We start from the raw sequence: 26280 nt of genomic DNA, 5'->3' as shown, positions 1-26280 counted from the left end.
AGTCCTTTAAATTCAATTAAGTCAACTCTATTATATTTTTAATTCTCAAGTTAGATATTTATATCATTTCCCCCACTGTACAGATAAAGAAACTGTACCTCAGAGAGATCAATTGTTTAAGGTCACACAGGTACTAAACAACAGAGGCAAAACTTGAATTAAAGCTCTCTTACTCCAAATCCCAGTTTCACTATGAAACACTGAAACCTGGAAATCCCAGTCTGGATGAGTCTCATGTTCTCTATGTCCCTCTTTATAGTTCACAGAAGTTAAAATGGTATTCTAGATGTGGTTAATTTAATTTTCTCAAAAGTGTTATTGGATAATAGCTTAAAATGTTCTCCCTCCCTGGCTATATGCATTTGAAAAGAGCCTTGAATGTCTTGATCTAGTGTTTTCTAAATTGTGCCTTATGAAGACACTTCAATCAGAGCAGCTCTGGTTTTATATTTTCTACATCATGTTTACATATAAAATTTCATTTGACAAATCAAACAGTTCGCCAGATTAAAAATAAGTTTGAAAACCTCTAAGGAATGATCAACAATTGAGATTTTTGTACACTAAGGGAGGCCAATAGAACAGATATTTCAGGATCTTTCTATATCCTTTAAATCCCAGCTTTCTTTTCTCATTGGTCTGCTATTGCTGCTTCAGCATACCTGGTAACTCACTCTACGTAGGCTATGACTATCACCCAAGGCAAACAACAATGAGATGAGTTTTACGGAGCAAATACAGCTTTTGTTTCTTACTGAAATCTCTTTATTTCTGAGAAGTTGCTAGTGCTAAAATTTGAGTGAATAAATCAATCTGACTAATGAGAGCTCTACACTTGTACATTTATTTTTTAGGACATATATTTCTGTTTGCTGATTGTTTCCACATGACAAGAATCCGTGCCTATCCAGCTTTAACAGTGGTGTTACTTCCTAATTTTGGACCTCTAACTACTTTTTGCTGGTTTCCCAGCTGTTTTACATAGCGCTTACTTTTCCACTCTGCTAATGCCTAGCTGATATGGTCTGATCTGAGATCTCTGGTTAAAGTGAAGAGTAAAAGGTAGTTGTTGCCAGGACTAAAAGGGAGAGTAGATTTGGGAGAAAGAACTAGAATGAACGTTTTGAGAGCTCTAACCATGTTCCCCACCCCCTTTGCTGCTTTGTGCAGAAAGGAAAAGAACAGAATGAAAGTGTAGGAGAATTCAAGTAAAAAAAGCTAGCAGAAGAGGGAAAGGTTCTGGGATTCTGAGGAATAATAAATATGCAACCCAACACCTAGACAAATTTATAGTGCAAAACATATTTGTATTGACAAAGCACTATAATCACAGGTTTATACACATGAATGAACATATGCAACATACTGGGACATTTTCTCAAATATGCCAAGATTTTTGAAGACTGGCAACAATCCCTTTGCTTTCTCTTGTATCAACAGCTGCTAATTCTGAGACTTCTAACTGCCCAATTTTCTGAAAATTGGATAAGAGTAAATATAGAAAACACTATTTCAAAAAATAAAGTTCAAAAAAGGAGTCATCCTTAGGTTAAATTTATCTAGGCCAGAAAGTTGTCCTTTCGCTTCTGTTTCCTCTGCGTTCCTTCCAGAAACAGAAGTACTTGTCCATTCTAGGTTTTAGCCTCAGCTCTGAAACAACTTGCTGAACTAGGGGAAGTTACTCCTCCTGTCTAACTCAGTTTTCTCCTATGTAAAATGGGCATACAAGATGAGATAATTTCCAAAGTTCAATCCAATGCAGCTATTATTTGTTCCATAGTTCTAACATTTAATAATTGCCAAGTGCTACAAACATATATAATTCTGCAACATAAACCAAAAGTCAATCTTTCCTAACGGACATTATGTTCCAAAGTATTTAACTTAAAAGACATTATAACAGAAGTAAACAATATCTCCCTAAGTCTGATTGAACTAGGCTATGTGTGGTGGCTCACATCTGTAAACCCAATACTTTGGAAAGCCAAGGTGAGAGGATCTCTTGAAGCCAAGAGTTTGAGACCAGCCTAGACAACAGCAAAACCCTGTCCCTACAAAAAATTTTTTTCTTAATTAGCCATTCATGGAAGTGTGGTGGCATGTGCCTATAGTCTCAACTACCTGGGAAGCTGAGGCTGGAATATTGCTGGAGCCCAGGAGTTTGTGCTACTGCACTCCAGCTTGGAAAACAGAGTGAGATGCTGTCTCAATAAAAAACATCTGACTGAAATGAATGAAAATATTTTTTAAATAATAAGACTATATCTAGACTAGAAACCAAGAAAGGGTACCATCAATAATCTTTAAGAAATTCACAGAAAGTATAAAGCAAAAGGTACTGAACTTGTGGATAACCAGAGAAAATGAAACCTCAGGCCTGGACAGCAAAGATAAATGTAATCCTTTCAAAGAGAGCTCCAAATGAAATTTTAAACATGAGTGAACAGAACAAAAAGTAGAGATTGGGTCCTAGAGTGCTTAACAGCTTAGTTCATTTAATAAATTGCATCTAAAACACCTGGTCCAAGTGGATACTACCCCCTCCCCCTTTTCAAACATAAAAAAGCAAATGGCAATGGAAACTTCTGCCCTTAGGACAGTGGTTCTCAAAGGTAAGTATGCAACACAATTACATGAAGTACTTGTTAAAACATAAATTCCTGAGATTTGTGTCCAAAAATTTCATATTCAGTAGTAACAGAATGAGACTGAGAATTAGCATTTCTACCAGGTTCCCAAGTGATGCAGATGAAACTGGCCCTGGGACCACACATTGATAATCACTGCTCTGGAATAAAGCCTACAAATTTTATGTTTTAAATGGTGGCTAATCTACTTAGGCATCACTTCTAATATTGAAACTTATAATTAAAACATCCAAGAACTGATCAAGGGTAGGGAATAATTATTGCTACTCAGGAATAATACATATTAAATCACTTGAGCCTCACTCCTAGTAAACCTTACCTTATTTTGGTAATTGTGAATCTATGTGCCTGATCCCTGATCCTAAATGCTATCAGATCTGTCATCAAAACTCCATGTACACTTATATGGAATCCAGCAAACCATCCTTTTCAAAGACGTTTGTTGCTTTTAAAAGGGTAAACAAACCTATAGTAATAAACACAATGATTTAGTTATACATCTGAAGAATTAATTATATCTAGACATTTGGGGAAAATAGCATGAACAAAAGGGAACAAAAAGTCAAGATTGACCACAACAGCAAAATTAACTGAGGAGAAAACTAGTTAGGAAAAAGAAATATTTCAGAGGATAAATTTTTAAAATTCTAACGTCCTCTGATATATTTAAAAGATATTAAATTCATAAATAAGCACATGATAATATGTAAAAAAGTAAATCGAAGAACAAGAAAGAGTTCTTGTATGTTAAAAATATGATGGCCTCAGAAAACAGAGAAAAAAATTATTGAATAGGATGAATAGTAAAAATAGTAATGACAAAAAAGACTATCAACCTGGAAAATGTAGTTAAGGAAATATCCAAGAATACAGAGCATAAGACAAGAAAAATGGAAATTATGAGAAAATAATTTAAAAAATTGGAGGTTAGATTGAGGATATCCAAAAGTATTTAAAATAAATTCCAGAAAAAAAATATAATAGAGGCAATGAAATAAAAAGACAATAGAAAAAAATTTCCCTGAACTAAAAATTCAACACTGTATATCGAAAGGGGCACCAAGTACCAATTAATGAGGAAAAAATACACATACCCTCTTGTCTTGAAGTTTCAGAAAGCCAAACATCAAGAAAAGAAAAAAGAGTTATGAACAGAGCAATAAGATTCAGACTAGCAGGTACAAAGACCTTCTGTATCCTTTTATATTCTAGCCAGAATGTAACTTTCTATATACTAAAGTTTTAAAAAACTAAATCTGTACTCATCATGAATAAATCAACTGCCTTCAAATTGACCTACAAACTTAATGCAGTCCTCATCAAAATCCAATTGGTTTATGAAAGTATGAGAAAAAATTGGTATTATCTCTTAAAACTGAATGCTTGCTCATCCTTCAATCTGGCAATTTCACCCTTAAGTATATACTTTGTAGAGATATCCAGGGAGTAATATTACAGAATCTCTATGGCAGCACTATTTATAATAGCAGGAAAATGGAAATAATAACATCTAGTGACAGAACACGTAAATAAATCATATTTACAATAGAATGCTAGATTGCACTAAAAATGAATATGCTACACTAAAAATGAATATGCTACAGATATACATAATAACATGAAAGCATCTTTAAAGTTCTGAGTTAAACTGTTAAATTACTTGTAAGAAAAACAAGTTGAGGAAAATAATATATAAAATAATGCATTAAAAATATTACAGGACCTCCTAAGATGAGGAACAAGGCAAGAATGCACACTTTTGCCACTTGTATTCAACATATTATTAGAAAGTCTAAGTAAAGCTATTAGGCAAGAAAGATAAATAAAAAGTATCCAAATTGGAAATAAAATTATCTTTGTTCACAGATGACATGATCTTATGTATACAAAACTCTATTACACACATACAGTGAGAAGTAATAAATTCAAAGTTGCTGAATATAAAATCAACATACAAATAACAGTTACTGTTCTATATGCTTCCAATTAAATATTTGAAAAGGAAATTAATAATTCCATTTATGATACTATCAAACTAGATTAAAATAGGAATAAATTTAACCAAGGAGAAAAATACTTATACACTGGTAATAATAATAATAATAATAATAAAAAAACACTGCTGGCTTGGTGCCTGTTGCTCAGTGGCTAGAGCACCAGGCACATATCAAAGCTGGAGGGTTTGAACCCAGCCAGGGCCTGCCAAACAACAATGACAACTACAACAACAACAAAAAAAAATAGCTGGGTGTTGTGGTGGGTGCCTGTAATCCCAACTACTTGAGAGGCTGAGGCAAGAGAATCGCTTGAGCCCAAGAGTTTGAGGCTGCTGTGAGCTGTGACGCCATAGCACTCTACCTAGGGCAACATACTGAGACAGTATTTAAAAAAAAAAACACTATGAAAAGAAATTAAAGAAGAGATGAAGGGATAAGTAAATGAAAAGATATTCCATGTTCATCATGTTCATAGATTAGAAGACTTGCTGTTGTTAAAATAAAAGTACTACATGAAGTAACTATAAATTTTATCTAATCCCCATAAAAATCCCAATGACATTTTTGTCAAAAAAAAAAAAAAATTAATCCATTCTAAAATTCATATGGCACTTCAAGGGACTCAGCAGAGTCCCATATAGAATAATGAAACAGAATAGAGAGCCCCCAAAATAACCTTTACACATATAATCAATTGATTCTTGGCAAAGGCAACAAGACAATTCAATGGGTGAAAAAGGAAACTTTATAACAAGTGAGGCTAGGAAAACTACATGCACACATGCATAAAAATGAAGCTGTATTCTTAACTTAAATCACATATAAAAATTAATTCAAAATAAATCAAAGACCCAAATGTTACAGCTACAACAGTAAAATCTACAGAAGAATATAAAATAAAATCATCATGGCATTGAATTTTGCAATTATTTCTTGGATATGACAGGCAACAAGAATAAATAAATTGAATTTCATAAAAATTAAATTATTTTGTAACTTAAAAAACATTATCAAGAGAATGAAAACAATGCACGAAATAAGAGAAAATATTTGCAGGTTATATACCTAATAAGAGATTAATATCTAGAATATATAAAAGCACCAACAAAAATAAACAAAAAATAAATTGGTACAAAAGTAAGCAAAAGACTCAAACATGTCTCCAACGAAAATATACAAGTGGTCAATTGAAAGCACAAAAAAAGATGCTCAGTGGCAGTAATCAGTAGGTAAAAGCAAACCAAAACCAAAACAGTAAGACACCACTTCACAGCTATTAAACAGCAATGATGAAAAAGGAAAATAAATTTGACAAGAATGTGGAAATAGTGAAACCTTTGTGTACTTCTCACGGGAATTTAAAATGGTGTGGCCACTATGAAAAACAATTTGGAGATTACAAGTTAAAAGCAGAATAACATATGACCCAGAAATTCCATTCCTTAATGCATATCAAAAAGAATTGAAGAAAGGGACTCAAACAGATACTTGTATACCAGTATTCATGGCAATATTATTCATAATTCCCAAAGGATGGAATCAACCTATATGCCCTACAACTGATAAATGAGTAAGGAAACTGTGGTACATACATGCAATGGAATATTATTCAGCCATAAAAAGATGATAATATTCTGATAAATGCTACAATATGAATTTTAAAAACATTATACTAATTTAAATAAGATAAATAGAGATAATTTTTCATAATTTCACTTATATTCAGTACTTAAAATAGGTGGTTCATAGAAACAAAGTACAATAGAGGTTACAAGGGGTTGAGTAGAAGACAGAATGGGGATTTTCACCTTAATGGGGAAGATGAAAAAGATCTGGAAATGGATAGTGATGATGATTGTACGAGAATGTGAATGTACTTAATGCCACCAAATAGTACGCTTAAAAATTATTAAGATGGTGAATTTTGCTATATATATACCATAATAATAAAGAAAACTACAGGAGGGGCTTCAAGATATTTGACTAGACAGAGGCATCTAGTACTCATATCCTCCAAATAGATGAACCAAAAGAATGAATGGATAATCACACTTTGAACAGATTACCTAAGAAAGAACACTGGAGTTCACTAGATAAGTGACAAGAAAAATCTAACACAAGGAAGTAAAGGAAAACCTGATTGGCAATGGTAGGCTGGGAGCCTAAGTGTAGAGGCTTTCCAATGTGGTGAAAGGGTAAGGGAGAGATCTCCAGCAGTCAACATTCCTACGGAGAACTCCTGCAATCCTAGTCACAATAGAGCCCCTGAAGCCCTGTAGACTAAAAGCCCTAAAGTCCTGAGCAGCCACAGTAAGGCACCATTTTAAGAAAACATTCCCCACTAGACTGTATTCTTTAGTATGGCCCAACAGTCCCTGCATTTCTACACCCTTAGAGCTCTACTGACATTTCTTGCCTACAGCCAGGGGCAAAGCATGAACTATTAGAAGTAACCCTGACTGCAGCCAAAAGCACACATACTCTCCAGCTGCCTAGGTCCCAACAACAGGCACATTCAGCCCTCTATTGTCACCATTTGGGCCCACCTAGCATCCTCATCCCCAGAAAAACTTCTTCTCAGCCTCCACTAAAAACTGCATCCTAAGCCATTGAAGAAATCACAGACAGCACTGATGCTGGTTACAGCTGAAGAAATCATAGAGAGACTACAATACTTTACAAACCCTTAATTAAAGCCAAAGGTCCCTATCCAACAAATATCATAAATCTATCCTCAGAATAAAGATCTACCCTAAGAAAGCAAATTCAAAAAAAAAAAAAATGGAAGAACCAACTGTCACAGCAGATGTGCAGATATCAATGTTAGGACAAAAGAAATATTAAAAAGCAAAAATAGTACCACCTCCGGAAACACAATTTTTCCCAGTAACACATTCCAATGACAAAGAAATTTATGAAATCTTGGGAAAAGAAAAATCAAAACAATGATATTAAAGAAACTCAATGAGATACAAGAGGACTCAGAAAAGTAATAAAAAGACATCAGAAAAGCAACTGAGGATATGAATGAGAAATTTTTACTCAATAGGTAAATACATGAAAAAGAACAAAATTTTGAAATTGAAAACTTAATTTAATGGAATAATAAAACATATTTAGAAGCTTGAGCAATAGAATAGATTAACCAAAAGAAAGAATTTCAGAACTGAAAGACAGGTCCTTTCAAATAATCCAGATAAAAGGAAAAGATATAAAAGAACCTATACAAAGGGGAAAAAAAGGAACAAAACTTACGGGATACCATAAAGCAACAAGATTTACCATTTTCAGTGTCCTAGTAAGCAGAGAGGAAAAGAAAGAAATACAAAACCTATTTAATGAAATAATAGCTGAAAATTTCCCATGTCTACTAAGAGATTTAGATGTAGATACAGGAAGTTCAGAGACTGCCAAATAGATACAATTCAAAAGGTCTTCTCCATGGCACATTATAGTCAAAATGTCAAAAGTCAAAAAGAATTTTTAAAACAGCAAAGGAAAAGTATCTTGCCATTTATATGGGAACCCCCAATCAGAATAAAAGCAGATTTCTCAGAAGAAACCTTACATACCAGGAGAGAATATGAAAGTAGTATTCAGAAAAGTCATCCTTCATAAATGAAGAAGAAACAAAGTCATTCCCAGACAAAGAAAAGCTGAGGGAATTATTTACCAATAGTGTGGCTCTACAAGGAATGCCTGAGGGAATGTTCCACTTGGAAACAAACGGATGATATCTACCATCATGGAAACAAATGAAAGTGTAAAACCCACTAGTAGAACAACACACAAACATGGAAAAGAAAGGAGTCAAATATTAACACTACAGAAAGCCACCAAACTACAATGATAAACAATAAGAGAGAAATAAATGAACAAAGGATATAATACATACAAAACAACCATAAATTAATCAAATGACAGGAGTAAGACCACAAATATCAATAATAAACTTGAATGTAAATGGATTAAACTTTCTACTTATAAAAATACAAACTTAGGGGAGGCGGAGCAAGATGGCAGCCGAGCAACAGCTTCCTTGCATCTGAGCACCGTGAGTCTGGGGAGATAGGACTCCAGGCATCTCTGGCTGGTGGGATCTGCCTATCATCACCCCTGAGAGGATACAGGGAGTCAGCGAGAGACTTCTGGACCCCAAGAGGAGGACTAAAACAGTGGAAAACCGGCAAGTGGTCGCATGTGTTCAATCCGTCTAAACCCGCCCGCAACTGTAAGTTCAGTAGCAGCGAGACTGCAAACCAGAAAGGCCTTATCTGTGATCTGTTTTGGTGTCTTTGGACTTGGCACTCAGCTAAACTGCCTTGGGGAGAGCCTGAGCAGGAGTGCGGAGAACTTTGGCCTTTGTCTAGGGCCCCACTCTGAGCCGCTGAGCCAGAGGGAGCTAATAGTGTTTGGCTCTGGGTCACAGGCAGCCATTGTGAGCGATCTGCCCCAGCAAGCTCCGCCCTCAGGGTTGCAGAGCTGGAATTGGGTGGGAGCTGGTAACCCAGCGACCAAGTAGCCTAAGGGCGGGGTCTGAGCTGCCTTGCAGCCTTAACCCTCACGGGCAGAGGGAGACCAGTTTTGGCACACAGGGTAAGTGGATAGCCACTTCAGCAGTGATTCCAGCGACAAGCACTTCCCTGGGAAAGCTTCTGCTCAGCAAGTGAACAAGCTCAAAGTGCCTTTTAAGTGGGCTGAAGAGAGATTTAGGGTGTCTACCTGCTGGGGTTTGAGAAACTAGCAGCCTCCAGTTGTATCAGAACTGTGATTAACATCTCATACCCCAGAAGACCACGTGTTGCCCAGACAATATTCAATAACATATACATACTGCTTTGTTTTTGTTTTTGTTTTTTTTTGTCTTTTTTTTGGTTTGGTTGTTTTTTTTTATTTTGATGTTGTTGATTGTTGTTTTGTTTTTTAAGTTCAACCTTTTCCATACACATCCTTTTTCTTTCTCAATTTTTCTAGTTTAATTATAATTTCCCTTTGCTGCCTATTTCAATAATTAGAACTTCATTTTTGTTAGTGTTTCTACCGCTATTATTTGGTATTTCCAGCCAATTTTATCCCGTAAAGCTTTCTGTTTGCTTGTTTTGGTATGATTTATAGCATTTTTGTGTTTCCTCTCTACTTGGTGGAGGTGGGGTACTGTGTCTGATCAGGTTAGCAAAGAGCTGCTGACCTCAAGGGAACCACCCAACTGGGCACCCCCAGAAGGTGGTTTTTTTTTTTTAAAGTTATATCAAAGTACCCTACTGTACACCTATATAGCTCTGTCTCCCTCTTTCTGTGCCTCTCTTCTTTTTGTCAATATCCCTTTGACCCACCCCCTCTCCATTCTTTATTTCTCTTTTTTTTTTTCTTAACACTCGGTGCTCCTTCCTTTCATCCCTTTTTTGCTCTTCAACCTTCTCACACTTCTGGTCCTGTAACCCTTAGTCCACAGGCACGAGAACTTAAAGAGCAAGAGGAAGTGAAAGGAAAATTAGGGAAAGGAAAGAGATAAAAGAAATCACTCATGAGGAAGAATCAGCAGAAAACTCCAGGCAACATGAAGAACCAGTACAGAACAACCCCGCCAAGTGACCATGAGGTAGCTACTGCAGATGATTCCACCTATGAAGAAATGTTAGGAATGACAGAAAGGGAATTTAGAACACACATGTTGAAAACAATGAAAGAAATGAGGGAAACAATGAAGGTAACTGCTAATAAAGTGGAAAATAGCCAAAAGGAAATCCAAAAACAGAATCAAATAAGAGATGAACGATATGAAGAATATAAAAAGGATATAGCAGAGCTGAAGGAAATGAAACAGTCAATCAGGGAACTTAAAGATGCAATGGAAAGTATCAGCAACAGATTAGACCATGCAGAAGAAAGAATTTCAGAGGTAGAAGACAAAATTCTTGAGATAACTCAGATAGTAAAAGAGGCAGAAAAGAAGAGAGAGAAAGCAGAACGTTCACTGTCAGAATTATGGGACTTTACGAAGCGTTCCAACATACGAGTTATAGGAATTCCAGAAGGGGAAGAAGAATGCCCTAGAGGAATGGAAACCATACTAGAGAATATTATAAAAGAAAATTTCCCAAATATCACCAAAGATTCTGACACACTGCTTTCAGAGGGCTATCGGACACCAGGTTGCCTCAACTCTAACCGAACTTCTCCAAGACACATTGTGATGAACCTGTCCAAAGTCAAGACAAAAAAAAAAAGATTCTGCAAGCTGCCAGGAGTAAGCGCCAGTTGACCTACAGGGGCAAATCCATCAGAGTTACCGCAGACTTCACTAATGAAACTTTCCAAGCAAGAAGACAATGGTCATCTACCTTTAATCTACTTAAACAGAACAATTTTCAGCCCAGAATTCTGTACCCTGCTAAGCTAAGCTTCAAAATTGACGGAGAAATCAAATCATTTACGGATAAAAAACATTGAGGAAATTCGCAACAAGACCAGCTCCACAGGAAATACTTCAACCTGTTCTGCACACTGACCACCACAATGGATCAGCAGCAAAGTAAGAACTCAGAAATCAAAGGACAGAACATAACCTCCACACTGATGCAAAAGATAAAACTAACCAATGGACTCTCACCAAATAAGACGAATAGAATACTACCACACTTATCAATTATCTCCATAAATGTTAATGGCTTGAATTCCCCACTGAAGAGACAAAGATTGGTTCGCTGGATTAAAAAACACAAGCCATCCATTTGCTATCTGCAAGAAACACACCTGGCTTCAAAAGACAAATTAAAGCTCCCTGTCAAGGGTTGGAAGACAATTTTTCAGGCAAATGGAATTCAGAAGAAAAGAGGAGTTGCAATCTTATTTTCAGATACATGTGGATTTAAAGCAACTAAAGTCAAAAAAGACAAAGATGGTCACTTTATATTGGTCAAGGGAAAAATACAACAAGAAGATATTTCAATTCTAAATATCTATGCACCAAATTTAAATGCTCCCAGATTCTTGAAACAGACCTTACTCAGTCTGAGCAATATGATATCTGATAATACCATAATAACAGGGGACCTTAACACTCCTCTTACAGAGCTGGACAGATCCTCTAAACAGAAATTAAACAAGGATATAAGAGATTTAAATGAGACCCTAGAACAACTGTGCTTGATAAAAGCATATTGAACACTCCATCCCAAAGATAAAGAATATACATTCTTCTCATCACCACATGGAACATTCTCCAAAATTGATCATATCCTGGGACACAAAACAAATATCAACAGAATCCAAAGAATTGAAATTTTACCTTGTATCTTCTCAGACCATAAGGCACTAAAGGTGGAACTCAACTAACAAAAATGCTCGACCCCCCCCCCAAAGGCATGGAAATTAAACAATCTTCTGTTGAATAACAGATGGGTGCAGGAAGAAGTAAAACAGGAAATCATTAACTTCCTTGAGCATAACAACAATGAAGACACAAGCTACCAAAACCTGTGGGATACTGCAAAAGCAGTTTTGAGAGGAAAATTCATCGCTTTAGATGCCTACATTCGAAAAACAGAAAGAGAACACATCAACAATCTCACAAGAGATCTTATGGAATTGGAAAAAGAAGAACAACCTAAGCCTAAACTCAGTAGAAGAAAAGAAATATCCAAAATCAAATCAGAGATCAATGAAATTGAAAACAAAAGAATCATTCAGATAATTAATGAAACAAGGAGTTGGTTTTTTGAAAAAATAAATAAAATAGATAAAACATAGGCCAGACTAACGAGGAATAGAAAAGTAAAATCTCTAGTAACCTCAATCAGAAATGATAAAGGAGAAATAACAACTGATCCCACAGAGATACAAGAGATCATCTCTGAATACTACCAGAAACTCTATGCCCAAAAATTTGACAATGTGAAAGAAATGGATCAATATTTGGAATCACACCCTCTCCCTAGACTCAGTCAGGAAGAAATAGAGCTCCTGAACAGACCAATTTCAAGCACTGAGATCTAAGAAACAATAAAAAACCTTCCAACCAAAAAATGCCCTGGTCCAGATGGCTTCACTCCAGAATTCTATCAAACCTTCAAGGAAGAGCTTATTCCTGTACTGCAGAAATTATTCCAAAAAATTGAGGAAGAAGGAATCTTCCCCAACACATTCTATGAAGCAAACATCACCCTGATACCAAAACCAGGAAAAGACCCAAACAAAAAGGAGAATTTCAGACCAATCTCACTCATGAACATAGACGCAAAAAATCTCAACAAAATCCTAGCCAATAGATTACAGCTTATCATCAAAAAAGTCATTCATTATGATCAAGTAGGCTTCATCCCAGGGATGCAAGGCTGGATTAACATACGCAAGTCTATAAACGTTATCCACCATATTAACAGAGGCAAAAATAAAGATCACATGATCCTCTCAATAGATGCAGAAAAAGCATTTGATAAAATCCAGCATCCTTTTCTAATGAGAACACTGAAGAGTATAGGCATAGGTGGCACATTTCTAAAACTGATTGAAGCTATCTATGACAAACCCACAGCCAATATTTTACTGAATGGAGTAAAACTGAAAGCTTTTCCTCTTAGAACTGGAACCAGACAAGGTTGTCCTCTGTCACCTTTACTATTCAACATAGTGCTGGAAGTTCTAGCCAATACAATTAGGCAAGACAAGGAAATAAAGGGAATCCAAATGGGAGCAGAGGAGGTCAAACTCTCCCTCTTGGCTGACAACATGATCTTATACTTAGAGAACCCCAAAGACTCAACCACAAGACTCCTAGAAGTCATCAAAAAATACAGTAATGTTTCAGGTTATAAAATCAATGTCCACAAGTCAGTAGCCTTTGTGTACACCAATAACAGTCAAGATGAGAAGCTAATTAAGGACACAACTCCCTTCACCATAGTTTCAAATAAAATGAAATACCTAGGAGTATACCTAACAAAGGAGGTGCAGGACTTCTATAAAGAAAACTATGAACTCCTCAGAAAGGAAATAGCAGAGGATATTAACAAATGGAAGAACATACCATGCTTATGGATGGGAAGAATAAACATCGTTAAAATGTCTATACTTCCCAAAGCAATCTACCTATTCAATGCCATTCCTATCAAAATACCAACATCGTACTTTCAAGATTTGGAGAAAATGATTCTGCATTTTGTATGGAACCGGAAAAAAACCCGTATAGCTAAGGCAGTTCTCTGTAACAAAAATAAAGCTGGGGGCACCAGATTTTAGTCTGTACTACAAAGCCATAGTGGTCAAGACAGCATGGTACTGGCACAAAAACAGAGACATAGACACTTGGAATCGAATTGAAAACCAAGAAATGAAACTAACATCTTACAACCACCTAATCTTTGATAAACCAAACAAGAACATACCTTGGGGGAAAGACTCCCTATTCAATAAATGGTGTTGGGAGAACTGGATATTCACATGTAAAAGACTGAAACTGGACCCACACCTTTCCCCACTCACAAAAATTGATTCAAGATGGATAAAGGACTTAAATTTAAGGCATGAAACAATAAAAATCCTCAAAGAAAGCATAGGAAAAACACTGGAAGATATTGGCCTGGGGAAAGACTTCATGAAGAAGACTGCCATGGCAATCGCAACAACAACAAAAATAAACAAATGGGACTTCATTAAACTGAAAAGCTTCTGTACGGCTAAGGAGACAATAACCAAAGCAAAGAGACAACCTACACAATCGGAAAGGATATTTGCATATTTTCAATCAGACAAAAGCTTGATAACTAGGATCTATAGAGAACTCAAATTAATCCACATGAAAAAAGCCAACAATCCCATATATCAATGGGCAAGAGACATGAATAGAACTTTCTCTAAAGACGACAGATGAATGGCTAACAAACACATGAAAAAATGTTCATCATCTCTATATATTAGAGAAATGCAAATCAAAACAACCCTGAGATATCATCTAACCCCAGTGAGAATGGCCCACATCACAAAATCTCAAAACTGCAGATGCTGGCGTGGATGTGGAGAGAAGGGAACACTTTTACACTGCTGGTGGGACTGCAAACTAGTACAAGCTTTCTGGAAGGAAGTATGGAGAAACCTCAAAGCACTCAAGCTAGACCTCCCATTTGATCCTGCAATCCCATTACTGGGCATCTACCCAGAAGGAAAGAAATCCTTTTATCATAAGGACACTTGTACTAGACTGTTTATTGCAGCTCAATTTACAATCGCCAAAATGTGGAAACAGCCTAAATGCCCACCAACCCAGGAATGGATTAACAAGCTGTGGTACATGTATACCATGGAATACTATTCAGCCATTAAAAAAAATGGAGACTTTACATCCTTCGTATTAACCTGGATGGACGTGGAAGACATTATTCTTAGTAAAGCATCACAAGAATGGAGAAGCATAAATCCTATGTACTCAATTTTGATATGAGGACAATTAATGACAATTATGGTTATGGGTGGGGGAAGCAGAAAGAGGGAAGGAGGGAGGGGGTTGGGGCCTTGGTGTGTGTCACACTTTATGGGGTCAAGACATGATTGCAAGAGGGACTTTACCTAACAATTGCAATCAGTGTAACCTGGCTTATTGTACCCTCTATGAATCCCCAACAATAAAAAAAAAAAATACAAACTTAGGTGGCACCTGTGGCTCTAGGAGTAGGTTCAAGCCCCGCTCCGGCAAAAAGTGTAAAAAAAAAAAAAATACACACTATCTGGGCTTGGCACCTGTAGCTCAGAGACTTGTGCACCAGCCACATACACTAGAGCAGGCGGGTTTGAATCCAGCCCAGGCCTGCCAAATAATGACAACTACAACCAAAAAGTAGCCAGGCGTGGTGGGCACCTGGAGTCCCAGCTACTTTGGAGGCTGAGGCAAGACAATCGCTTAAACTCAAGAGCTTGAGTTTGCTGTGATCTGTGATGCCACAGCACTCTACCCAGGGTGACAGAGTGAGACTCTGTCTCAAAAAAAAAAAAAAAAAAAAAAATACAGACTGTCTGAATGGATTGAAAAATATGATGGGGTGTGGGAGAGCCAAATGATCTACTAAAGACATTGATTGCCAGACCATCCCAAAGGGAAGGAAAGATTTCAGATAAAGGAGAAAGAAGAAGGTACAGCTCAGGTGTAGATCATTGAGAGGTGCCAGAACCTACACAGGACCTCACAGAGAAAAACTGCAAAGCAGGGTGGCGGGGGTGCCGGCCCCATATGCCAGAGGTGGTGGGTTCAAACCCAGCCTGGCCAAAAACTGCAAAAAAAAATTTTAAACTGCAAAGCAGAGAATGAAAAGGGTAAAGGGAAAAAGATACTGTCATAAATCCAACCCAGAGAGGCTTGAAGCCCAGTGAAGGAGTAAGAAGGAATCCCCCCTCTCCCTCCTATGTACCTTTGGTGACCAGTAGGCTACTAAGTTTCTTGGAGGCTTTTCCACCCCCCTGAGCCTAGGTATGGTGAAGACTATGGAATACTGAGGAGAACCTGTGTGACCTCAGAGCTTGGACATTCCATATGGGGCTCCCCTCCAAGGAGAATGACTTAACAGGCCAAAGAGTCAGCTTTCTTCCATTGAAATGTTTCCCTACCTGCCCCTCCCCATCCATTTCAACTGGGAGAACAGTTTGAATCAAGAATTTTCCCAGCCAGCTGCCTCTTCCTAGCAGGTGCACATTATAGGATGCAGTTTCCATTAAGAGTGGAACAGTGTTTTGTGAAGTTGCATGCCATAGGGTCATATGGTATACCAGTCCCCAAATACTCTAGATTCAAATAGGTTGCTGGGAGACACAGGAGGGAGGTCTGGGAGCTGGACTCAGGTGGTGAGGGAAACCATATGGACAGAATTGATGCAAGAATACTGTGGGGTTCCAAGGTGCAATGATATAGGAGAGCACCCATACATCACATAGGAAAACAGAGTTGGATTAAAGTGGGTCTTCTGCCAGGAAGAGCTTAGCCCTGGGAGCCATAGCAACCAAAGGTGGTACATTCAGACACTGTGAGCTGACAGGGAATTGCAGCCTTTCTCCCACTCATTCCAACTGGGAGAATAGTTTGAGCTTAAAATTTGGTGAGTGGTTGTATCACCCCAGTGTGCATGTGCTACAAGCTGTGATTTCCACAAAGAGTGGGATCCCTGCCTTTCACCTTGGGGACCTGCAGTGGACCCAGGTTGCCCAATATGGGAGCTCTCTTAGACTGGAGCAGCTTGCTGGGAAACATATTGGGGAGGGCTGGGAGCTAGACTCAGGTGGTTAAGAGAGCCCACATGGATATAACTGACAAGAAAATACTTTGGGCATCTGAGACATGATGATCTAGGTCTAGGAGAAAACCAACTGCTCCCCTCAGGAAAGCTGTCCTATTTGATTAGGGTGGTGCTTGGGCTGGGAAGACCCCAGCCCAGCACATTAGCAACCAAGTATTGAGGCCCCAACCCCACAATCAGCCCTCTTGGTCTGGAGAGTCTGCCCTGACTTTGCTCCCAGTGGCTACCAAAGGTGTCTAGAAAAGCAACTTCTGATTTCTGCCAAGACTTTACAAAGGCCTTCAGACTTGCCTAAAGTAACCTTAACAAACCAGGAGTTACAGGGCCCCACCACAATGGAATAAAACTAGAAATCAACAGAGGAACTTCAGCAATGGTACAAATACGTGAAAGTTAAACAACATGCTCCTGAATGATGACTGAATCAAGGAAGAAATTAAGGAGTAAATTTTTAAAAGTCATGAAATAAATTTAAATTAAAACACAAAATATCAATTCCCTTGGGATATACAGTGAAAGCAGTACGAGGATGGAAGTGCCTAGCAATAAATACATCAAAAATGTAGAAATATTTCAAGTAAACTAATGATATACCTTAAGAAATTAATAAATCAACCATCAAAACCAAACATGGAAGGAAATAAATAATAAAGACAAAAGCAAAACTAAATGAGGTAGGCTAACAAAATACAAAGTATTGGAAAAAAATAAACAAAATTAATAAACCACTAGATTAACCAAGAATTAAAAAAGGACAAAAATAAAATCAAAAATTCAAAAGGAGACATTATAACTGATAGCACAGAAATACAAGAGATCATCAGAGACTATTATGAATAACTATACACTAACAAACTGGAAAACCTAGAAAAAATGGGTAAGTTCCTGGACATATACCACCTTCCAAGATTGAATTAGGAAGAAATAGAAAATCTGCATGCACCAATGATGAGTAATGAGACTGCATCAGTAATCAAAAGAAAAGCCAATGACTGGACGGCCTCTCTTCTGAATTTCATCAAACTTACAGAGAACTAACAGCAATTCTCCTCAAATTATTCCAGAAAAATGAAAAGGGGTCGAATGCTCCCTAAATCCTTTGAAGAGGCCAGCATTACCATGATACTAAAACCAGACAAGGACAACAGAACAAAAAGGAAAATTGTACACCAATATCCCTGCTGAACATAGACATAAATATCCTCAATAAAATATGAGCAAACCCAAATCAACAAGATATCAAAAAGATAATATATTGTGATCAAGTGGGATATATCCTAAGTATGCAAGGAGGATTCAATATATACAAATCAATAAATGTAGTATATCACACCAACAGAGTGAAGGACATATGATCATCTCAACAGACACAGAAAAAGCATTTGATAAAATTAACATTCCCTACATGATAAATCCTTCAACAAATGAGGCATAGAAGGAACATAACTCAAAATAATAAAGTTTTTATATGACAAACACAATGCTAATATCATACCAAATAGGAGAAAGCTGAAATAATTTTCTGTAAGCACTGGAACAAGACAAAGATGCCCACTTTCACCAGTCCTACTCAATATAATACTGGAAGTCAAGTCCTAGGCAAAGCATTTAGACAAGAGAAAGGGCATCCAAATCAGAAATGAGGAAGTCAACTTGCAGATAACATGATCTTACATCTAGAAAAGTATACAGACTATAGCAAGAAAAAAAAAAAAAAAAAGCTTAGATCTGATAATTTTAAGAACCTCCCAGGATATAGAAATCAATATACAAAAATAAATTGCTTTTCTATATACCAACAATGAACTAGCCAAGAAAAAAGTCAGAACAGCTATTATAAAAAAAAAAAAAAAAATGAAAAAAAAAGAAAAAAATATGGTGAGGATGAGGAAGACAGGAAATTCTTATACACTGTTAGCGGAAACGTAAATTAGTACAGCTATTATATAACCAGAGGCTGGGAAGAATGTGTTTGATGGGAGTAGGGAAAAGAGAAGTTTGTTAATGGGTAGAAACTAGATTACAGATATGAGTTCCAATGTTTGATAGAATTGGATGACTAGAGTTAACAACAATGTATTGTGTATTTCAAAATAGGTGAGAGAACTCAATGTTCCCAACACATAGAAATGATAAATAGTTGAGGTGATGGATAACCTAAATACTGAGACTTGGTCATTATATATTCTATGCATATAACAAAATGCTATATGTGCCCCCTAATTATGTACAAATATTATGCATCAATAAAAATAAACTTAAGTAGAAAAATTTTTTAAACATAAGGAAAACCTAATATATCACGGAGGGATGAACATATATTCAATAGACATAACAAGAATAATAATGTTAAAGACAAAATTCAGGATAATCATTTCTGAATAAATTAAGGGTAGGAAATGGAAGAAACACACAGATGCAGTGCTATGGTCATGCTCTAGTTTGGTGGTAGCTTTTTAAATTTTTTCATTTCAATTCAGCACTTATACATGCTATATTTATTCTTAAAATATATCAAATGCCAAATAAAAGACTAACTCCCCCCAAATAAACATACCACTGTAGGACTTTTCATGACCATCACAGAATACTAAGATACAACAGAAGGATATTTGTAAAGTTTTAAAGAAAAGTAATTCTATAATCAGGACGTCAAACCTAACTAAAGTAGTAATCAGAATGAGAAAGAAAATACTTAGATCAGTGTTTTTCAACCTTTTTTATCACACAGCACACTTGAACCTATAGTTAAACTTCCATGGCACACTTAAATTATGTTGATTTAAAAAAGTATCAAAAAATAAATATACTTATGGATACTTTGAACTTCTTTAGAAAATAATTTAATTAATGATCTTTAATATTTTTCACAGCACACCAGTGTGCTATGTCACACTAGTTGAAAACCACTGCTTTAGACACACACAAACTCAAAAATTAATATCCACTCACTATATTAAAAATTATTAAGAACTGTTCATCAATTAAACAAACATTTAATAAAAAAATGAAGAAATAATGGGATACAAGGAACAGTGACAGATGAGAATAATCCAGAGGAAGCAAAGAAACTTGGAAAGTAGTAGGGGTATATAAGTCAGCTTGTTAATTCAGATATCCCTGTCAGGCAAGGGATTAATGATATATTTCCTTTTATTTGGATCAAATCCCTGTATACAATTCCACAGTAAGTAATATTACCATTATTTTTTAAGTATAAATGTGCTCTCATGCTATTCAACATGGTTTTATAATTAATGTACAGATAAAGCACAGGTATGAAAGGACCAAGCTAACTTCATTTTGTTAAAACTAACTCCATTTTGTCTCACAGCCTTCACTGACCCCACTTTGCCTCACAGCCTTCAACTTACAGCTGCATACCAAAGGTGATAGGCAACCTGCTTCCTCCCCCATCCAGGGCTCCAGTGTGTCTGCCCTGAGTGATAACAGCCCCCACCCTCAGCCCCAGTAGCAGTAAATCTTTCCCCTAAGCAATCAGCCCAACTCAAACATTGTTTAGGTCCTTAAGCCCCTATTCTCCCCCCTTTTTCTTTTCCGTATCCTTAAAACTGCTCTTCCCTCTGCCGTAGGGGCTTCTCTGCCCTCCTGCTGTGCCAGGAAGGAGAAGCCCAGACTCAAGTCTGTGAATAAATGGTTCCTTTGCTTTTGCATCAGACTTGGCTCCTTAGTGGTCTCTGTGGGGGATTTCAAGATCTGGGCACAACAGGTACATTACAGATTATAAATTTTTAAAAGTCTGAACAATCTAAAAGTAATGAAATTTAATCTTTGGAAATTATGGTGGTGAGAGAATTAGACATGTGTCAAAACTAATGAGTCAATGTATTGTTTAACGTTAAATCAAGGAATGGAGGTAACATTATTTTAGAATTATGCTAATTATCAAAGACTAATAAAAGGAACAATTTAAAGTAACTTCTTATGGAGACTAAGATGTGGGGTTATAAAATGAAAATATTTGGTTATCATTTAATATCATCTACAACTTAAAAAATAATTAAAAAGAAATTGGGAGATAAGCATGTTTGATGATGTGTTAGATTTTTCGTATTTCTTTGTGGGGAGTCTATACTTACTATTAACAAAACAAATTGAGATATAGGGCTATACATATGACACTTACCATTATAAATCAGTGGTGTGTTGATAAATGTTTCCCAGCATGCTAGGGGAAAGGGAGCATGATTTTCAGTATTTACTAATTTCCATGGTATAAATATTCTCACTATACCTAATTTCAAGTACCAATGTGACATCAACGGACTTGTAAAATTTGTGAAAGGTTAGTGATAGGTTCTCATAATTTATCTTGTTCCAGGAACTACTGGAAATAGAAATTAAAATAGAAAGGTTATTAACAGTGTTGCCTCTAGGGAGTGGAACTTGTAGGAAAGTTTAACATTTTATAGATTTTTTAGATGTTAAAGTTTAACATTTTAATTTTTATCCTGCTTATGTATTACTTTTATAATTTTTGAAAACTAGCTCAAGGAAATGAAAGGTGTTTCATCCTGGATGAAGAAAGCTGAAAAAAAAAATCACAACCATCTTAATAAGAAAAAAGATGTTCCATCTGCAGATAAACAAGCAAAATCATACTTTTTCCTAATGTCATCAGAAAGCTGATATGGCAAGGAAGAGAACTGATCTGAAACCTTATGAAAGACAAGTCACAAACACTGGGTGAGAAGAATTTAGCCACAGTTTCAATGAATAGCTAAAAACCAAGTATCAGCTGGCATGAGATGATGGAACTCCTGGGTGACACAGACACAAAGTAAATTCTCACCTATTTCACAAACTCTTGTTTACAGACTGCTGCAAAGTGTTTACCAGAAAGACTATGGATGGAAGAAGCCAAAGAACCTCTTAATATTGCAGACCTGGAGCAAAGAAGCTGCCACAGAAGCAAAGGCATAAAACTTTCCCAGACCCTTATCCTCTAAAAAGCAACAAGTTTAAGCCACTGGGAGGAAAACAGAAAGCCCTGTCACTCCTAAAATACAGGTGAGTACTCATTATGGCAGGAAGGATAGTAAAATAATAATAATAAAAAAAAATACCAATAGAGGATAAGTGAGAAACTGTCCTGGGCTCTGAACTTTATACTAACGCAATTAGCATTCTCTTACCACTGGGGAAGTGGAAGGGAACTCTCCTGCACAAGATCTACTGAACAAGGCAGAGTTTGTCTAGAAAGAGGCAGGCTAATCAAGAAAGCTTCACCTCATGCTACACAGATGCACAAACCTAAAAATGAAACTGAACAACAGAGATTCTTCTCTGCCCCCAACACCAGACTTCCAAGCACTCTGTAATAAGCAAAAAGTGATCTATTCTTGGGCTAACATAGAAATACAAAGTCTGAGGCACAATAAAGCCTGAAAGCTAAGCCTAGAGCCAGAACACTGTGAGTAGGAATAAAAACCTTCATTAATCCATCCCTTGTCTGATAGGGCTGCAAAGAGAAATGGACAGACATAATTATAGTTGGTCATATTGACAACTCCTCTTTCAGTAATTGATAAAATAAGAAGATGGAAAGTCTCCAAGGATACAGAGACTGGAATTACATTATTAACTAACTTGACCTCATTGAAATATATATAACATCTCATCTAACACACGAAAAATTCAACAATATTATTTTTTGATCCAGAACACTGCCAATATTCAAATTTACTTTAAATACTGACGTATTTAGAGCATATTTTCTAACTGAAAGTGTATTAATGTAGAACCACGAACACAAAACAAGAAAGAAGTCCTTAAATATTAGGAAATTAAATTTCTGTATAACTGACAATAGAAACACATAATAAAATTTGTGGGATGTAGTTAAAACAGTGGTTAGATGGAAATTCATAACTTTAAGTGATCATAATTAGTGATGAAGAAAATTCTTAAATCAATGATGTTTCATCCTAAGATTAGAAAAAAAGAAATCCAGTACAAGCAGAAGTAAATAAAATAAAAACATCAACAAAAATAGGAAAACACAAAATAAAACTGACAGCCAGTTCTTCATAAAGGTCAATAAAAATTGTACATTTCCAGACAGACTATGGAAGAGAGAGAGAGAGCACATGAGCATATGTGAACATAAATTAGAAATATCAACAAGAGGAGACATAATTACTTATCATACAGACATTGAATGGATAACATTAATAATACAATATTATGAAAAAGTTTATGTTCATGCTATGGTCTGAATGTTGGTGCCTTCCCAAAATTTATATTGGAACTTCAATCCCTAATGTAGTAGTGTTAAGAGAGGTGAGGCCTTCAGAAGATTCTCATGAATTAGATTAGTGCCCTTTTAAAGAGGCTTGAGAAAAAAAAAAAAAGGGGAGGCTTGAGAAAGACTGTTTGTTCCTTTTACCATGTAAAGACACATACAGGTGCCATCTGTGAGGAAAAAGTCTTCACCAGACACGGACTTTGCTGGCATCTTGGTCTTGGACTTCCTACCCTCTAGAACAGTGGTTCTCAACCCTCCTAATGCCTCCTAATGCCACGACCATTTGATACAGTTCCTCATGTTGTGGTGATCCCAAACCATAAGATTTTCATTGCTACTTCATAACTGTAATTTTGCTACTGTTATGAATCATAATGTAAATATCTGATATGCAGGATGCATTTTCATTGTTACAAAGGGGTAGCGACCCACAGGTTGAGAACCACTGCTCTAGAACAATAAGCAATACATTTCTTGTTTATAAAATACCCAGGCTAAATTATTTTCATATAGCAGCTCAAACAGACTAAGATAGTCGAATACAATTTAGATGAAATTTCTTAAAAGAAACTACTGAACCTTCACTCATAAAAAAAACTATGTAATAATTATACAGAACTATGAAAATTATATAAAGCTAAATAGAACTATATCTATATAAGAAAGCAAATTTATATTTATAAAACATTCTAACAAAGAAAATTCCCCACCCAGATGGCTTCAATGCTGAATTCTACAGAGTAATTTAGATATAATACAAGTCTTCAAAAACTCTTCCATAAAGTAGAAAGAAGAAAAAATCCCTCGCAGGCTGGGCAAGGGACTTGAAGAGAAACTTCTCTGAAGAAGAAAGGCGTGCGGCCTTCAGACATATGAAAAAATGCTCATCATCTTTAATCATCAGAGAAATCCAAATCAAAACTACTTTGAGATATCATCTAACTCCAGTAAGATTAGCCTATATCACAAAATCCCAAGACCAGAGATGTTGGTGTGGATGTGGAGAAAAGGGAACACTTCTACACTGCTCGTGGGAATGCAAATTAATACATTCCTTTTGGAAAGATGTTTGGAGAACACTTAGAGATCTAAAAATAGATCTGCCATTCAATGCTATAATTCCTCTACTAGGCATATACCCAGAAGACCAAAAATCACATCATAACAAAGATATTTGTACCAGAATGTTTATTGCAGCCCTATTCATAATTGCTAAGTCATGGAAGAAGCCCAAGTGCCCATCGATCCACGAATGGATTAATAAATTGTGGTATATGTACACCATGGAATATTATGCAGCCTTAAAGAAAGATGGAGACTTTACCTCTTTCACGATTACATGGATGGAGCTGGAACATATTCCTCTTAGTAAAGTATCTCAAGAATGGAAGAAAAAGTATCCAATGTACTCAGCCCTACTATGAAACTAATTTATGGCTTTCACATGAAAGCTATAACCCAGATACAACCTAAGAATAGGGGGAAGGGGGAAAGGGAGGGAAGGGAGGGGGGAGGTGGCAAGAGTGAGGGGGATTGGTTGGATTACACCTGCGGTGCATCTTACAAGTGTATATGTGAAACTTAGTAAATGTGGAATGTAAATGTCTTAGCACAATAACTAAGAAAATGCCAGGAAGGCTATGTTAACCAGTGTGATGAAAATGTGTCAAATGGTCTATAAAACCAGTGTATGGTGCCCCATGATCACATTAATGTACACAGCTATGATTTAATTAAAATAAAGAAAGAAAATTTAAATTAATAATCTTGAAATAAAATGTTAAAAAAAACAAAAAAAGGAAAAAAATCCCAAATTACTTTTAGGCCAGCATTATCCTGATACTAAACTAGCACAAAACAGTATAAAACTCATGATTTATGTACTGTCTGATGAATATTGACGGAAAATACTTAAAAAACATATTATCAAATCTAGAATACATAAAAATAGTGATATATCATGACCAAGTGCGGTTTATACTTTGAATCCAAGTTTTGTATGGCATTCAAAAGTCATCCATAGCATTCTACATATCAACAGATAAAATAAGATAAAATTATTTTGTCCTCTTAATAAATGCAAGAAAAGTATTTGAAAAATTCAACATCCATTCATGATAAAAACTAGGAATTAAAGTAAATTCCATGAACCTAACAGAGGGTATCTCTAAAGAACCCCCAACTAACATATTTATTGATAAAAACTGAGTACTTTCCAACTTAAGAACAGAAAGCTAGCAAGTAGTCTGCACTAATTACTGCTATTCAACACTATGCCAGAGGTCTCAGCCAGAAGAATAAGGCATACACATTAGAAAGGAAGTAATAAAAAGGCTGCTATTCACAGATAAAATCATGGTCTAAAAATCCTAAAGAACATTTTTAAAAGCTGAGTGAATTTAGCAAGTTCTCAGGATACAAAAAGAATGTTTAAACATGGATTGTATTTCAATGTACTAGTAATGAATAATTGGAAATTGAAATTAAAAAGCAATATCATGTATTAATAGAATCAGTACCAAAAACATGAACTAGTTAAACATAAATCTATCAAAATATGCATAATATCCATATGCTGTAAATGACAAAATATTTAGTGAAAAAAACTAAAAATGTGGATATATTTACTATGTTAATGAATTGGAAACCTTAACATAGTAAAGACACAATTCTCCCCCTCCCCACAGTTCTATAGATTCAATACAATCCTAATAAGAATCCCATATAATTTTTTCATAGGAACTGACAAATTATAAAATTATTGACAAACTATAAAATTCATATAGAAACACAAATAACCTGAGATAGCCAAAGCAATTTTTGAAAGAACAAAGATGGAAATTATAGACTACATGATTTCAAGACTTTCTGTATAGCTACAGTAAGCAAGACAGTGTGGTATCGACAAAAGGAAAAATGTACAGAATAGAGAATACAGAAATAAACGCACATGTATATGGCCCACTCATTTGGGGCAATAATGCAAAAGCAGTTCAGTGAACGTAGTCCTTTAAACAAATGGTGCTAGAAAAATTGGATATCTGTATGCAAAATATATATATATATAGCTTTAGCCCACACTTTACACAATA

The 26280-nt window shown here is 35.9% G+C and overlaps 1 long non-coding RNA gene across 1 annotated transcript in view; it reads left to right on the top strand.

Moving 5' to 3' along the window:
* The window catches only part of LOC128578077 (uncharacterized), a 49634-nt gene extending 27755 nt beyond the window's left edge, over positions 1-21879 (top strand). Inside the window, exons 2-3 of the long non-coding RNA XR_008377670.1 lie at positions 20514-20650; positions 21430-21879. This is a non-coding gene — a long non-coding RNA (uncharacterized LOC128578077). The remainder of the gene's footprint in view (positions 1-20513; positions 20651-21429) is intronic.
* Positions 21880-26280: the final 4401 nt, after the last annotated feature.

The sequence above is a fragment of the Nycticebus coucang genome, chromosome X (assembly GCF_027406575.1).
Source record: "Nycticebus coucang isolate mNycCou1 chromosome X, mNycCou1.pri, whole genome shotgun sequence".
Lineage (NCBI taxonomy): Eukaryota > Metazoa > Chordata > Mammalia > Primates > Lorisidae > Nycticebus > Nycticebus coucang.
Note: the sequence above shows the minus strand (reverse complement) of the source record. Positions and strands in the feature narration are given on the sequence as shown.